Source organism: Pelmatolapia mariae, linkage group LG9, assembly GCF_036321145.2.
Source record: "Pelmatolapia mariae isolate MD_Pm_ZW linkage group LG9, Pm_UMD_F_2, whole genome shotgun sequence".
NCBI classification, from domain to species: domain Eukaryota; kingdom Metazoa; phylum Chordata; class Actinopteri; order Cichliformes; family Cichlidae; genus Pelmatolapia; species Pelmatolapia mariae.
The window spans coordinates 9954760-9968818 of NC_086235.1; the positions used below are offsets into that span (position 1 = coordinate 9954760).

The 14059-nt window shown below is 40.8% G+C and overlaps 1 protein-coding gene across 3 annotated transcripts in view; it reads left to right on the forward strand.

The window, feature by feature from the left end:
- Positions 1-5056: 5056 nt before the first annotated feature.
- The window catches only part of rnf152 (ring finger protein 152), a 57980-nt gene continuing 48977 nt past the window's right edge, over positions 5057-14059 (forward strand). For all 3 annotated transcript variants that reach the window (XM_063483923.1, XM_063483925.1, XM_063483924.1), the window contains exon 1: positions 5057-5424. The gene's annotated coding sequence lies outside the window, so the exon portion shown is untranslated. The remainder of the gene's footprint in view (positions 5425-14059) is intronic.

Sequence of the window (14059 nt, forward strand, 5' to 3'; positions counted from 1 at the left end):
CTCTTTGTGACCAGTTTTACCAAGCGACACCAACAACCTCCATCAACCATTATTACTTTGTGTTGATCATAGACCAGCCTCTAGATCTTTGTGACTGGGATCTGATGTGTCATCTGTTAGTCAAGTCACGTCAGTCTTATCTTATCAGTCAAACTGGGCAGTTTAACCTCACGGACAGTGTCCAGGAACCTTAAGAGCTTTTTCTCTTTGCTTGTTAAGTGAAGATGTGTTGAATGTGTTTCTGTCCATGTGTCTCCTGCACTGGTTGAGGCTCTCAACTTTTAAACCTGATCCAGTGATTTGATTTCTTTTTCTGAATAGACAAGAACTCCCAAAACTTTTCAGTTGGCCTCTCCAGCTTTATTAGCACTATTCATGTGCAGTTTTTCTCTAAGCCAAGTTTACAGGTTAAGAAATCCTCCCGCAGGGGTTGCTCGCGTGTCCGGTGAACTGCTGCAGGGCTATCGATCAAGAAAGATGAGGACTGAAGGTTGCATCCTGCCTGTCTGTGTGTTTATTTAGCCTACAGTAAGGAGGGGAGCGTGTCTACCGAATGCCAATTAAGCCAGTGATGGTCAGATCATTGTCACGCTGCGCTGATGACTGGCAGGTCTGACAAGCTGGCTGAGCTGTGCATGTGGTTCCTTTAATTAACTGCATGTGGGCGGACAGAGCGAATGTGCATGTCAATGGAGAGCAAGCTTCGTATATTTTTTGTAGAACAAAGGATAAGAAATTGGGGCATCGTAAAGCTTCGCTGCTCTCTGACAGAGTAAAGTGAACGCTCTTCTATAAGTTGGTCTCCTGAGGACAATTTTTTTGGTTTCTGCCAAGCATTTTGTTTGTAAGTGCAAAGCAGAATGGACAGCATTTAAGTGAGGGTAAGCTAATGCTTAGCTTTGCTCTCCCGTGACAAGTGCACGTCTCTATCACAGGCTCACTCATGTATTTGAACCAGTGAGTCCCATGGGCTGCAGCCAGATTTAGGCACCAAAAAGTCAGCATTAGCATTTCAGATGTCCTATCTGTTTTCATTAACTCAATCTTGCATGAGAGTTCCCAAACTTCCCTGGAGCCTGAAGCTCTGTCAGACATTTGTGGACTCCAGGGGGAGGTTGCCATTTCAGAGTCTTGATGCATCACAGATTCAAACTCCTTATCCTCCATAATTAAAGCAAATGTGTTAAAGGCTGCAGCAATACAGTCATTGAACTCCAGAGGAACCAAGGCTTAGGTCTGCATCACAGGTGGCTTCAAAGAAACTTAAGCACACACATTCACACATACAGTATATCTAAGATCTTTTTCAATGCATCCTCAAGGCCCCCTTTTAATAATTTAACTGAGAGACTTCCCTGCATCTACTTCAGCTGTCTGCTTATGAGCTGCATTTGCCATTACTTTTAATTACTCATCACATTTAATCCTAATGTTCAATCTGATGCTGGTGAAATCACTTTTGAAGCAAATCAGAGCTCCTTCACTGGCAGAAAGTGGTTATAATACCCCCATAATACTCTCAGAGGATCAGACTTTAACAATTATGGTAGTTTTTGAATTTCCTATGAGGAAATATGGCAATATTCTCATCTTCTGCAATCTATTATATTAAATAGAAACCTCTTTTACTCTCTTAGAGTGCCTTGTGTTGTGATTAAAAAAAGTTTTACTGCATCTTTGCTTTTATTTGACTGAGTAACAATTGGTTCAAATAAGGCAACTTTAGTGAGCAGAACCGCCTGCTGCAAAATTATATATATATATATATATATATATATATATATATATATATATATATATATATATATATATATATATATATATATATACACATACAACAAACAGCATATATATATGTAAACAACAGCAACAGTTAGGCTGTTTAGGTTAGCCTCAGGGTCATTTAGCAACAATAGAGGTGTTTGGTGACCAGTGGGCCCCCACCTACTGCTTAATCTATCAGGCTCCTGCTAAGAAGCCAGTTGTTTTCATTTCCATTTGCATGGCTATTAAAATGTACTCCTTTGCCTATTTATAGGTCATTTGCATTCTCATCAGTATTAAATGGGGATAACAAAGGATTTTATAGGAAATGCCGTGTAGATGGGGGTGTAATTACAGGTACAGTAAAATCATCACTGGAGAAAGAAAGCAATGAAATTTGAGCTTATCCAAACCATAATCATAATCACAGTTTTACTGCATAAAATTAAGCAAACAGTGACAGAAAATAAAAGTGGGAAGGCAAAACTAAAACTTAAGTATAAACCTGGACTGAGACATTCTGGGTAAAAAGTCTGACTTGAGCCTCTGCTTATACTCTGAGTGGATTACAAACAAGTAGAACAGGCCATCATATCTCTAACAGTCCATGTCCACAACAAAGTCCGCTGCCTGGAATGCATGTGTAGCTGGTGCACTGTAATGTTATTGGACAAATCTGCACAGTCACACAAACTTAGCAGGCATATGGATATCCCCACGAGCCTCGTGCTCACCGTCTAATGACGAAATTGACATCACTTGAAAGTAAACTCAAAGCCAAATTCCACTGCCTTCCCTCCAATTATTTAAAAGAGACTTTTATTATTCTTTTAAACTGCAACACACTGATCAGCCACAATATTAAAAGCACCCACCCAAAGCTATGATTATTACAGATCTATTGGTTATTGCTTGTGCATAACCATAACCATTCAATGCTCGCACTTTAGGCATGCTTGACTCACTGCAGCCTTGTGTGGAGGTGTCACAACAGGAAATAAAGCAATTCTGAATGTTTCTTCATGCCTTTCTGCAGAATGTTTCATCTTTCCCAATTAGAAAAGAAAACGATCTCCCTCAGCACGATCTGGGAATCCTTATGCTCCCGCAGAGACCAACTTTCTTACAGGCTCTTGCCTCCAGCTTGCTCGCTCCAGTAGACATGGCATCAGAAGGACAGGCAGTGAACACATCCTGCCTATAATATGACAGGGCAGCCAATCCTTTGGGTCCTTGAGTTGTGGGGTTTCCAGGCTGGCACATCCCATGATGTGGTGGTGTAGAGTGTAGAGGACCCAGTCTACAGAATGCGATAAAGTTGAACCATCTACCTACTCCAAAAAGGAAACACAAAGAGCAATCCTAGATTAAAACCACAAAGAAGAAGAAGAAGTGGCAAAAAACAAACAAACAAGGAGCACAGGCTGGTAAAATAACAGACAATGCACTAAAGATGGAGGCAGAACTGTATTAATACACTCTATATTGTTAGATTGGAAGCAGTAGCTGAATGAAACACAAGTAAAAGTGATGAAGATATTCAGACAGAGAGAAGTTAAATCTCAAAGCAAGGAGACACTAAAACAAAATGTAATTAAAAACAAATATGATGATTTGCAAATCTCATAAACACATTTGATTAATTTTTCTGAAAATACATTTTCAGAAAATTGTACATATCAATTGTACAGTTTTCTGAAAAACAGAAGGTCATTTTGAACAGCTGCTAGACGTAAATGGGCTTTGGCGCAGAGAACACGGCAGTGTTTGTTAGCATCCAATGTTGATTTTCAGCCTTGTCCCTTACACACAGAGATTTCTTCATATTCTCTCTGGATGACATTCAAAGTCTTGGGGAATTTTACGTTGAGGACCGTTATTCTGAAATGATTCAACAATTTGTAGATGGAGTTTTGCTGATTTTGTAGACCTCTGCCAATCTTTACTTCTGAGAAACTCTGCCTCTCAAAGATGCTCTTTTTAGACTCCGTCTGTAACTGACCACTTCCCATTTAACCTAATTAGTTGCAAAATATTCCTCCAGCTGTTTATTTTAGTACCACTTACATTTCCAACCCTTTGCTTCCCCTGCTACAACATTTATGAGCTGTGATACCGCCATGAAATTCAAAATGAGCTAATATTTTAATGTATCAGTTTAAACATTTCATATGTTCTCTATGTTGTATTTTGTGAATAAAATATGGGTTTATGATATTTGCAAACTGTTCCTTTTTTGGAACTGGTGTTTTTTTAACTAATGCAGGACATGAAAAGAAACTAAACTTTCAAAGTGAAGCAGGAAGAAAGTAAAAGAGAAATACTGATCACACAGACAAGATGATTCAGGCGGGGAAACACTGAGGGAACTAAAAATACCACTTTGACCAAAACCTACAGCGCATGAAGAGAATTATCATGAAAAGGAATCAAGAATAAAAAAAAATCATAATGACAAACAAGAATCTGAACCACAAAACCCTAGAAACATGGATGCTCAGTCAAAATGGGAGAGCTGGAGAGCTTGGAGGCCTGGTTAGAGCCTTGGACTCTTTGTCTCTTCACCCTCTTATGAATGGTTTGGAGTAGACTGATGCTTGGGGTAAGCTGCTGCCCTAGGGGGCTGGTCTGTAACAGTTTTTAGGTGGGTGGTAGATCCATAGTTTGTAGTTTAATGTCAGCCACTACAGCTGGCAGTGTTTTTATAGTTGAGGTTCACTGGCTTATGACATTTCACAGCCGCCCTTATATGGCGTGACAACGACCCGAGCTTCCTAGTTGTTGGAGAAGGCCGCCTGCTGGAGCTATACATGGAAATGGCATGCAAGTGAGAACAGCCTCTAAGAAGAAATGGATATAGGAGGAGATTTAGCTTGAAATTAATGACTGCGTGAATGGGCGATACTGGGCAGGCACTTAAAATGTAAAATGGAGGCCACTTAAAAAGTAGGACAACCAAGTTAAAGGAACTGGGGTAACCACGGGGGTTGTTAGGGCTTAAAAGGGGGCACAAATAGTTCTATGTGACTGGACTGGACTGGATGGGAGACCAGAGGTGAAACTGGGTCAAACATCGTGGGCTTTTGTGTATCTAGGGTTCGGATTAATTAATATAATAAAGCATGAAAGGAGCTGGGGGGTGGTTGCGTGGGGTGTAGACATGCCCCAGCTTTTCTGAATGGCATTTGTCAAAAAGGACAGACTGTACCCCTCCTCCTCCTCCGGGCATCTGTTTCCACTTTAAAACCGTACATGCCTTTTGCAGAGCAGTTAGAGCCCCAGAGGAGCTCGGGAGTGCAGCAGGACTCGCATCACATCGCAGCGCAGCCTGTTTTACTCTGATACCTGCAGCCTGTGATGTATTTATTTATACACATTATTTTGTCTTCCCCTGACAGTGAGAGGGCGTATCCGCTTTGAGAAGGAGGCTGAGCGAGTACAGCGTGAGTGCAAGGAGTGGGAGGGCTGGTTGGAAACACGGGATGAAAACAGTGGAGAGCCACGCCACCCACTAAACAAGCCGAAGCGCGTACCAACAATTTCGCAACCACCTCTTCTGCTGCTGCTGCTGCTGGTGGTGCCCTGCTTAAATGTACAGAGGAGCGGTGGAGAGCAGACATCCGCCGTCATACATCAGGCAGACAGAGGAACTAACAAAAGGTAAGCGCCGTGTCTCTCTTCCTCTTATCTCTTAAAATGGTGATTTGGTGAGTAAAGCCTGGTCTAAGGGGTTCGAAACACGGAAGAAACAAGTTATTATGAGGGAGAGGATTGCTTTGTTTTGTCGTGCAAAGGTAGGAGCAGCATCCCCGTTGTTTGGCTTTGTCTGCTCACTTTTGCGTGCGCTTTGTGCTCGGTGATTCGCGCAACACGGAATGCATGATAGTGACTTTATTTAGGTACTTATTTTAGGAAAATAAGTATTTTAGCAGTGTGCACTTTTGCAAAAGCACAAGAAGTTCCTGTACGAGCGGATTTATCTTCCTCTTTTTTCTTTATCTCACTTCCTTTGTGTTGTTATCAGGATCCCTGCGCCTTCATCAAACTGCCCTTACCAGTATGCACTTTGGTAATTGGGTCTGCTCAGCTTGATCTGCCCGCTGTGTTTACTGAGATTGTGAGCATTCATGTTTAAACGCTGATGTCCTCAAACACTGCCTGAATGTTATTCTGTAAATGGTTTTTAACAACCTACAATAAGTGAAGCGCCCCAGCTGTGCCACAGGCCATCCATGTTGTGCTTTACGCAGCGCTTGTTGTGCCTTTTCAGCAAGAAGACACAGGGTCATTTCATGAAACTGTGCACGCTGATTACCACTAATCTAAATGTAAACTTTGATCTAACCCAGTCTTAATCTTGTATATGAAATTGTCATTTATTTATTTTTTCAGCTGCCAGACTTCATACAGCGTTTAGGATGTTTGCGCTCCTGCCTAATTTTGGGCTTTAGCTTAATTATTTGGAACTGTTATCACAGTTTTATTTCCCTGTTGCGCAAATAATTAAACTTTTACTGCTTTATAACCTGTCCTCCCCCCCTTTTTTTAACCAAAAAAATTAAAAAAAAAATTATACACGCAATTCAGTGTAATCAGTGTGTCAGACACTTTCAGCAGGCGACAGTCTGTCAGCTCTTCCAAATGTGAGAATTTGGCTGCTAAATTTAATTATTTGAAAAATACCAAGAAGTTTGAACACCATAGTAAGGCAGTGAAGGGTCCATTTCAAAGGGCCACAGGGTTGACAGTGAACTGTAGCCTTTTATATAAAGTTAGATTAAAAAAAGATGTGAAAAGAACCTGCATTGTCTAATAACCAGCAGGGTGTGACTCCTCTGGTTTCTAATCCAGGCCTCTTGAGCCTGACTAACCACTTTCCTTTATGGGATTTACGTATTATTTAATATGATATGATGATTATTTTGTAATTCTTGGTCACAAATTAGAGTAAAAAAGGAGAAGAACAGAGGGCATGCTTAAGAAGAGGGTTACTTTGTCATTGACAGGTCAGTGAGCGTACTGTTCCCTGTCCTGCACTCGTCAATCTGGTTTCAAATTGCTAGGATGAATGCAAAAAAGCTTTGAAAACATGACTCAACAAACCAGTGCTCCAGGTCTGTTTGCAGTGTTGCTTACTATTCTTATCACTATTAGCTTGTGACACATGTCAGTTGGTTGAGTTAGCACACTTTTAAATGAGTCTTATGTTTGCAAGCTAGCATTAGATTTATCAGATGGTTGAGTTGGCTCACTCCAAACAAGTTACATATTAGTTACTATAATAGCAAGTTGCTAACCTAAGTTCACATATTAGCACTTAAATGTTAGCTTTTTCAGTGGTTTGCTATACAGGTTATATATATATATATATAAGTTTTATTAGCTACTCTAAATAGGCCACGTGTTAGCTAATTTTAGGTTGTTGAGTTAGCTAACGCTAACCCGATTAAATATTAATGAACTAACAGTAGTTTTGGTAGGTTATTGGGTTGGTTCACGTTTAGTAGATAACAGCTAGCATTGATTGATTCAGTTAAGTACATTTTTACCTGGCAGTTTCTACATAACAAATAGTTAGAGTGGTTTAATTTTGTGTGCAAAAGTTCTCTTAATTCAGGCTTATTAAACAGCTGGTGCAGCTAGGTCCAGGACCTTTTGCCTGGTTATACCTGCCAAACTGGCAGGATTTAATGTTAATGACATTAATTGAAATGAATTAACAGTGTTTATCAAATGCAGTTTAAATGAACAGGGTTCGGCATTGGTGACTCATCAGGAGATGTTGCAGAAAGAAGTGCAAACAAGTAGACATGGTACAGAAAAAACAGAATATCAGACTGAGTGCAGCAGGAGAAATGTTTAACTTTAGGAGTTCATTCAGTGCAGTCATCCTGCTACAACCTTACACTTATATTATTAAAAGACAAAATATCTCCCCAAGTTACACAGTTGTCATTCATTGGCTCAAACTAGCTTAGGTAGGTTTATATTGCTGCAGTTTTGTTTCTTCTTTGTCAACACCATCTAATTAGAAGTTGTTCCTCCAAACAAAAGCCACATGTATTCATAAGTTGCTTGTTTACTGGGAAGAGTTGTGGTAACCCGTCAACCTGCCTGAAAAGAAAGTTTGGCAGTGAGAGTCAAAACAAATCTGATTGTACTCTGTACTTGAAATGTGATGGATTTGACAAGCTTGGTCAAACAAACCAAACAAAAACAAACCAAAAAAAAATGTACATGTTCTCCTCTCACAGATTTGGGCTTGCAGTAATTTAAAAGCTGCTGAGGTATTTCACAGAGACATTGCGGTCTTTGTTTTAGGCAAAGTGAAAAAGAACAAAAGTCTGGAGCTGCAATTTTAGTGTATCACTTAATTCAAGGAACCAGACGTGCAAAATTTTATAGTGCTTTGTATGTGAGAAATAAACACACAGAGTGAAAATCTCATAAATCTTAGGAAGTAATGCAAATGGAATGGGATCTCTGTAGTGAATACAGTGTTTTGGGTTTTTTTTTCTCCTCCGGATATGTGGTCATACTAGGTGATCAAAAGTATATGGATAGGTTTTACGTATACTAATTTGGACTAAAGGAAAGCCTTAAAGATGACTTGTTCTGCTCATTTACAGCCGTGCATTTTCAACCTTGTTTCTCACAGAGTGGCTTTTCACGTACACAGTTGAAATGAATCTATAGTTGTCTTCCTCTGGTCCTTGTCGCATCCCCCTTTTAAGCCAACTTTCTTTTTAGTAACAAATCACAGCAATTTTAACAGACTTTCAGGGGAACAGTGTAACATCTCTGCCCTGCATTTCCATGCAGTCCTTGTTAGAAGTCCAGATTATGCAGAGTCGCAGACTTCAGCACCAGTGTGACTAAATCTCTGGGGGAATATGTCGCCTTATATCACCAACACTTACCAATATTTACTTGGCTTCATCCAGCAGCTGCCTGCCTTCTGCGAGCAGTCAGAGGGAATGAAGGTAAACACTGCCTTTAAGTTTGCTGAGGCAAGGATCCTTAGAAACATGCACAGCTTTCAGACTGTCCTCTGGAGAGCCTAACTCGTCCTGGCATCTTATTCCAACTGCTTGTCTCTTTCTCTGCTCTTGGGTAGACGTTTGATATTTAACATCATAAAATGTTGCACATTCATTCAGTGTCAGTTGAAACGGGAAGATTATTTTCAACCCTGCAGGTTAAGGTTTTTGTAACACCTTGCTGGTACTGGGTTTTTGACTTCAGAATTCTTTACGGCATAGATTTACCAATGCTCACTGAAAGATTCCTCACAGGTTTTTTATCCATATTTGATAGACTAGCGCCACACAGTTGCTACACATCCGTGATGTGATATTCCCATTCCACCACATCCCAAAGATGCTCTTTTGGATTGAGGTCGGGTGACCGTGGAGGTCAAGTGAGGGTCGTCATACAGTGAACTCATTATGCTTTATTATCATGATGCTCAGCTTGTGCGGAGTCCAGAGTGTGCCTAGAAAATATGTGCCTGTGGTCATAATGAGGTGTTATTTGAGTTACCATTGCTTTCTATTATATTCAGAGCTCTAGCATGAGTAAGGTATTTTCATCCAATGAACTGTCACTCACTGGATATTTTCTCTTTTTCAAATCGGTCTCTGTAAACTCTAGAGATGGTTTTGTGTGAACATCCCTGTACATCAGCAGACTCTGAAAAACTCAGACCAAGAACCATGCAACATTCAAAGTCACATATATCAGTTTTCTTCCCAATTCTGCTGCTCAATTTGCTCTTCGACAGGTCATTTTGACCATGCTTAAATGCATTGAATTGCTGCCACGTGATTGGTTGATTAGACATTTGCATTAACAAACAGTTGAAGAGGTGTGCATTCACAAAAATTCAACAAATTGCCTACGCATCAAACCATGAGCAAAGGCGTGAGCATAACAACTGATCTTTGATCCTGTATAGCTCACAGGTGCCATGCAGCCCTGCCTTCTCGTGTAAATTTTAACACGCATTAACCACAAACTGACTTTGCATTTTTTCTCTGCACCTACACTGATTGGTGAGCCAGAGTTGGAGTTTGCAAAGATCCTTTAGTTTGACACATTTGAGTTGGTTAAATATGACAGGTAGGTCAAAATTGAGGCATTTGATATATCAACCTGATGCTAATGCAATATTAATAAACATCCTCCATCACCAGATATTTTTCCCCCCTTGTTTCTGTTAGCTCTCTGGGGATCTTCAGTCCAGCTCTCTGTGCTCCCTCCATACATCATTTCTCTCTTTTTTTCTCTTTCCATTTTCCAAAAGCGCACTTCCGCTGTCTCCTCCATTAATTTCTCCTCTCCCAGGACGTTGGCAGGTCCGCTTCCACCTTTCCCTCTGCTTCATTTGCATCTTGGCTCCACAAGGCTGCCCAAGTGTTTTCTGGGAGTCAGGTGGCTAATTGGTTCCCATCTGTTGGGAGAAGGCGGCCTTTACGGGATGGTGGGTAATTTGTGTCAGGAGTTTTACCATATTGATTGAGTTCTTTCCTTTTGTTTCCTTTATGCTGCCTGAGCTCTGTGTTGAGTTGCCTGATTTCTGCTGCTCTGCCTTTCATAGAAGTGAAGACTGTTCTCCTGCAAGCTTTATTTTCACTTGTTTCTGAGGAGAAGTACATCAAGGCTTGTGCTTCAATTTTTGGCTGCTTCTGTGTGTTAATAGTTTCACAATCCTTATCTGCAGCATGAGTTTCTCTCTGTGTAAAGATAACTCTGAGAGGAGGAAGTGGTTGGATCTAGCATGGGCCCAGCAAACCAAAACAGGAAGTGGCAGAAAACACTGAAACGCTTGTTGAGACACACGCGAGAGCCATGAAAAGGACATTTTGTTTACTTCGGAGCTACCTGAAGTCGGGGACATAATTTCACACAGCAGCCCAGGAGACTGCTGGCTCTCTTCCATACAGCACTTTACTGCAGCTGTTTAACATTCAGTATTAACAGAGATGACTGTGTTTAGCCTCAGGGGGCTGCAAAGAACCAGCATGGTGAGGGGTGAGGGCGGGGGGAGGGGTGGCGGTGTCTGGGCTGAGTTGTGATTTGCCAGCGATGAGCCAGTGTGGGCGAGCGACAGACTGACTGCAGTGTTAAGTTGGAGCGTTGCAGATTCTGTGATAACTTACCAAATGATGGGGTGCCTGGCAAGGACGAGATGCTCTCTGGTTGTGCCCCAAAGCTGTTGATTTGGTGGATGCATGACTATTGGCATATTCTCCCTCACTATCATCGCCTCTCGGCTGTCCTAACTTTGCTAACTTTGCATTTGATATGTATTTTTAGTTTTCATTCAAAGGATTTATTGCAGAGAAGCTGCAACATCTGGGCTACTTGATGCTGTGTTCGTAAGAATATCAAGCATGTTTGTTGTGTTCTCTCGTTTGAAGTGTTTTTATTGCAATTATGTAACCAGTAATATAGTTTGCTGTGTGGTACAGTTAGTCTGCAAACTCTGGGCCTTAAGAAGAAAAAAAAAGAAAAAGCAGTCGTTATGTAAGTGCAAAAAACTGTAGTTCCCTTAGTGGCCACTTGAGTCAATCCCAGTAGACTCCCATTTATACGAAAGTGGTTAAAGCTTAAAAATTAATGTGATTGATGCTTTGATTTAGGGCATGGGCAGCTGTAGCCAACCAGTGTGTTTGGCTGATGGAGTGTTTTTAAGAGTTGTAATATAATTTTCTGAAAACTGCTATGGCTCACTGTGAGGTAGAGAACATCCAGTAAGTTTGTGGTTCCATTTTAGCGAGTGAATTTCTAGTATTTTATTTATATCATACTGATCCGCGTCTCTGTGTTACAACTATAAGTTTATAAATGCAGGTTGGCTGTGTTTACTGATAACTTAGTGCTCCTCTTGTCCAAATATGGGCACTTCTAGCTCCCAAAAACCCACATAGCAGCAGCCATGATGCAAACATTTAAGTATAGCAAACAAAGTTTGCTGAGTAACTGGTTTCCTGTTCAGTATTTTGGAGTCATATGACTGCTAACCACATGATGTTGACTAACTTTAAGTTCCCAAGCTATAATAAATATGACGTGTCTGGGAAGTATTGACAGGTGTCCCAATCTGGTAGATAAAAAAAGAGACAGCAAACGGAAAAATGCCACCAGCTACAGGTTGAGACGGCAGTCGGTTTGTATTCTTCTGATACATCAGTCGCCTTCCTTCCCCACTTGTGAACATGTGTGCATCACATCTTGTCTCTGTAAACCTGCTTAATTTTACCATCTCCATTAACAATCTAAACATAAAGCGCAAAAACAGAGTGAAGTTTTATGACATTTTATTAAAGTTACAAAGGCACAATGATGAAATCCATGTTTTGGCCCCTGAATGTGATTTTCCACTGGAAAATATGAGCTGCTATTGTTGTATAAAGACCTTTTTCACACTGCACATTCTGCGTCTTCATGTTATTAATGTAATGACTGAAAAAGCATTTGTATGTTTGTGTTATTATTAAAAAAGCTGAACAAGATTAGGTGTTTTCAGGAGACATTTGCATAACAAGAAGAGGGAAATAAACCCCTGCCACAAATTAGCTTCATTTAATGTGGATTTGAGTACCAAACAAGCGTTTAGGGAGAACTTTAACCCTGGAGAACCCATGGGGTCAAATTTGACCCCATGATCTACATTACCTTCATGTAATGCTTAAATATTAGATTACTGTATGTTTTCATCTCCTGCCGTTACCTCTGACTGTTCAGGACGAGCTCTCAATCACTCTGCATCTGTGCGTTTCTACTCATAAAGTTCATCACACCATGCCCTCTGAGAGAGCCGCCGGTGATGAATCAATTTCAAGCTCTTTTTGAGAGCTTCCCGACACTCGGTGGGGTGCCAGTGTTGACCTTGTGTAATGAGGGAAGGTTTCCATATCTGCAAGTTATAAAAAAAACAGTGAATAGCATGAGGAGATGGTGAATGGTGCACTGCTTGGGTAAATTTAATTTGCCATAAAAGAAAAAGGAAAGAGGAGAGAAATGATGAGCTGGCGCGTGGCAGTAGAGGGAAGATGAGAGAAGTAAGTGACATTGTTAGAGCGCCACAAATTGAGACGCTTTCAGAGAATTGCACACATCAGTATGTTTTAATGCCGTTATCGTTTTTACTTTCCTGATATCAAGGATTTGATTGCTTGCACCAGGCTTGTGAGCTGATACCGCCGTGTTTCTCCTTCCCGTGGCCTGACAGTCGATTTGTTTAGCTGCTGTAATCTAAAATGACTTGCATGCATGCATAGAGACTCGTACATCCATCCTTAATGACACCATTTAATGCTTTTTTTTTTTTTTTTTCCCCTTCGGAGGAGTGCTGTGTACCTGTGGCCACGGATTCCTGAAAAGGATCCAATTTGATTCAATCACACTCTGTCCCGGTGTTCCTGTTGTTTGGTGGGTGTCTCTGCCAATGATGGATGCAGTTATTTCCATTCGCGGGATGCATTGTAAATGGTGACGAATTGCGCAGGCTAATGCATCATGTGTTGTCAAGGAGAATCATTTACCTTGCCTTCACAATCCATTAAGCCGATGAGAAGAAGAAAAGTTGGATGTGCAGCTGTGGTTTCTCTCTGACACTGACAGAAGATGGACTGAACGGGATCTGTGGATTCTGCAGTTTATATGTAATGCGCGTGCCATTGTGAACATTAAGTTCAGTGTATGAAATGCAGTTTGATGGCTGATGGTTCTTTACATTTAGTCAACAAAACAAATGTTGTGCTGACGCTATTTCACCATCTGATCAGCTCGAATGTGGTGTAGACTTCCGTCTTGGACTCTAGCAAGGAAAAATATGTGTACAAAGTATCTGATATCAAAATCTCGCTTGTTGAGATTTGAGCCTGTACAAACCTGAGCTGGAGACCATAACTTATGCTATTGTTGCTGTTGGTAAGGTGAAGAGTGTGACAGGTACAGCACTGTGCAAAAATCTTAACCGGGACTTTGTCTGCTTTTTCACATATTGTAAGTCTAGGCCTTGTACTTGACCTTTTTCTGATGATGTTTCTTTTTAAAACAACATTGAATTCTTTGAACAAAGGGTCTACTACATATCATACTGCTGTATTATCCATCCATGTAGAAGCTTTAAAAAAAAAAAAACAATACATTTTTTCTACAACAGAAAAGAAATGAACATTGTGCTTATTCTTTGAAAGTGAAAGAAGAGCCCGTTGTCACTCTCGGGGCGTAGCATAGCGACGTTTTGTCATGTCCCGTGGCGTTCCTGAGGAACGTGAAAGGTGAC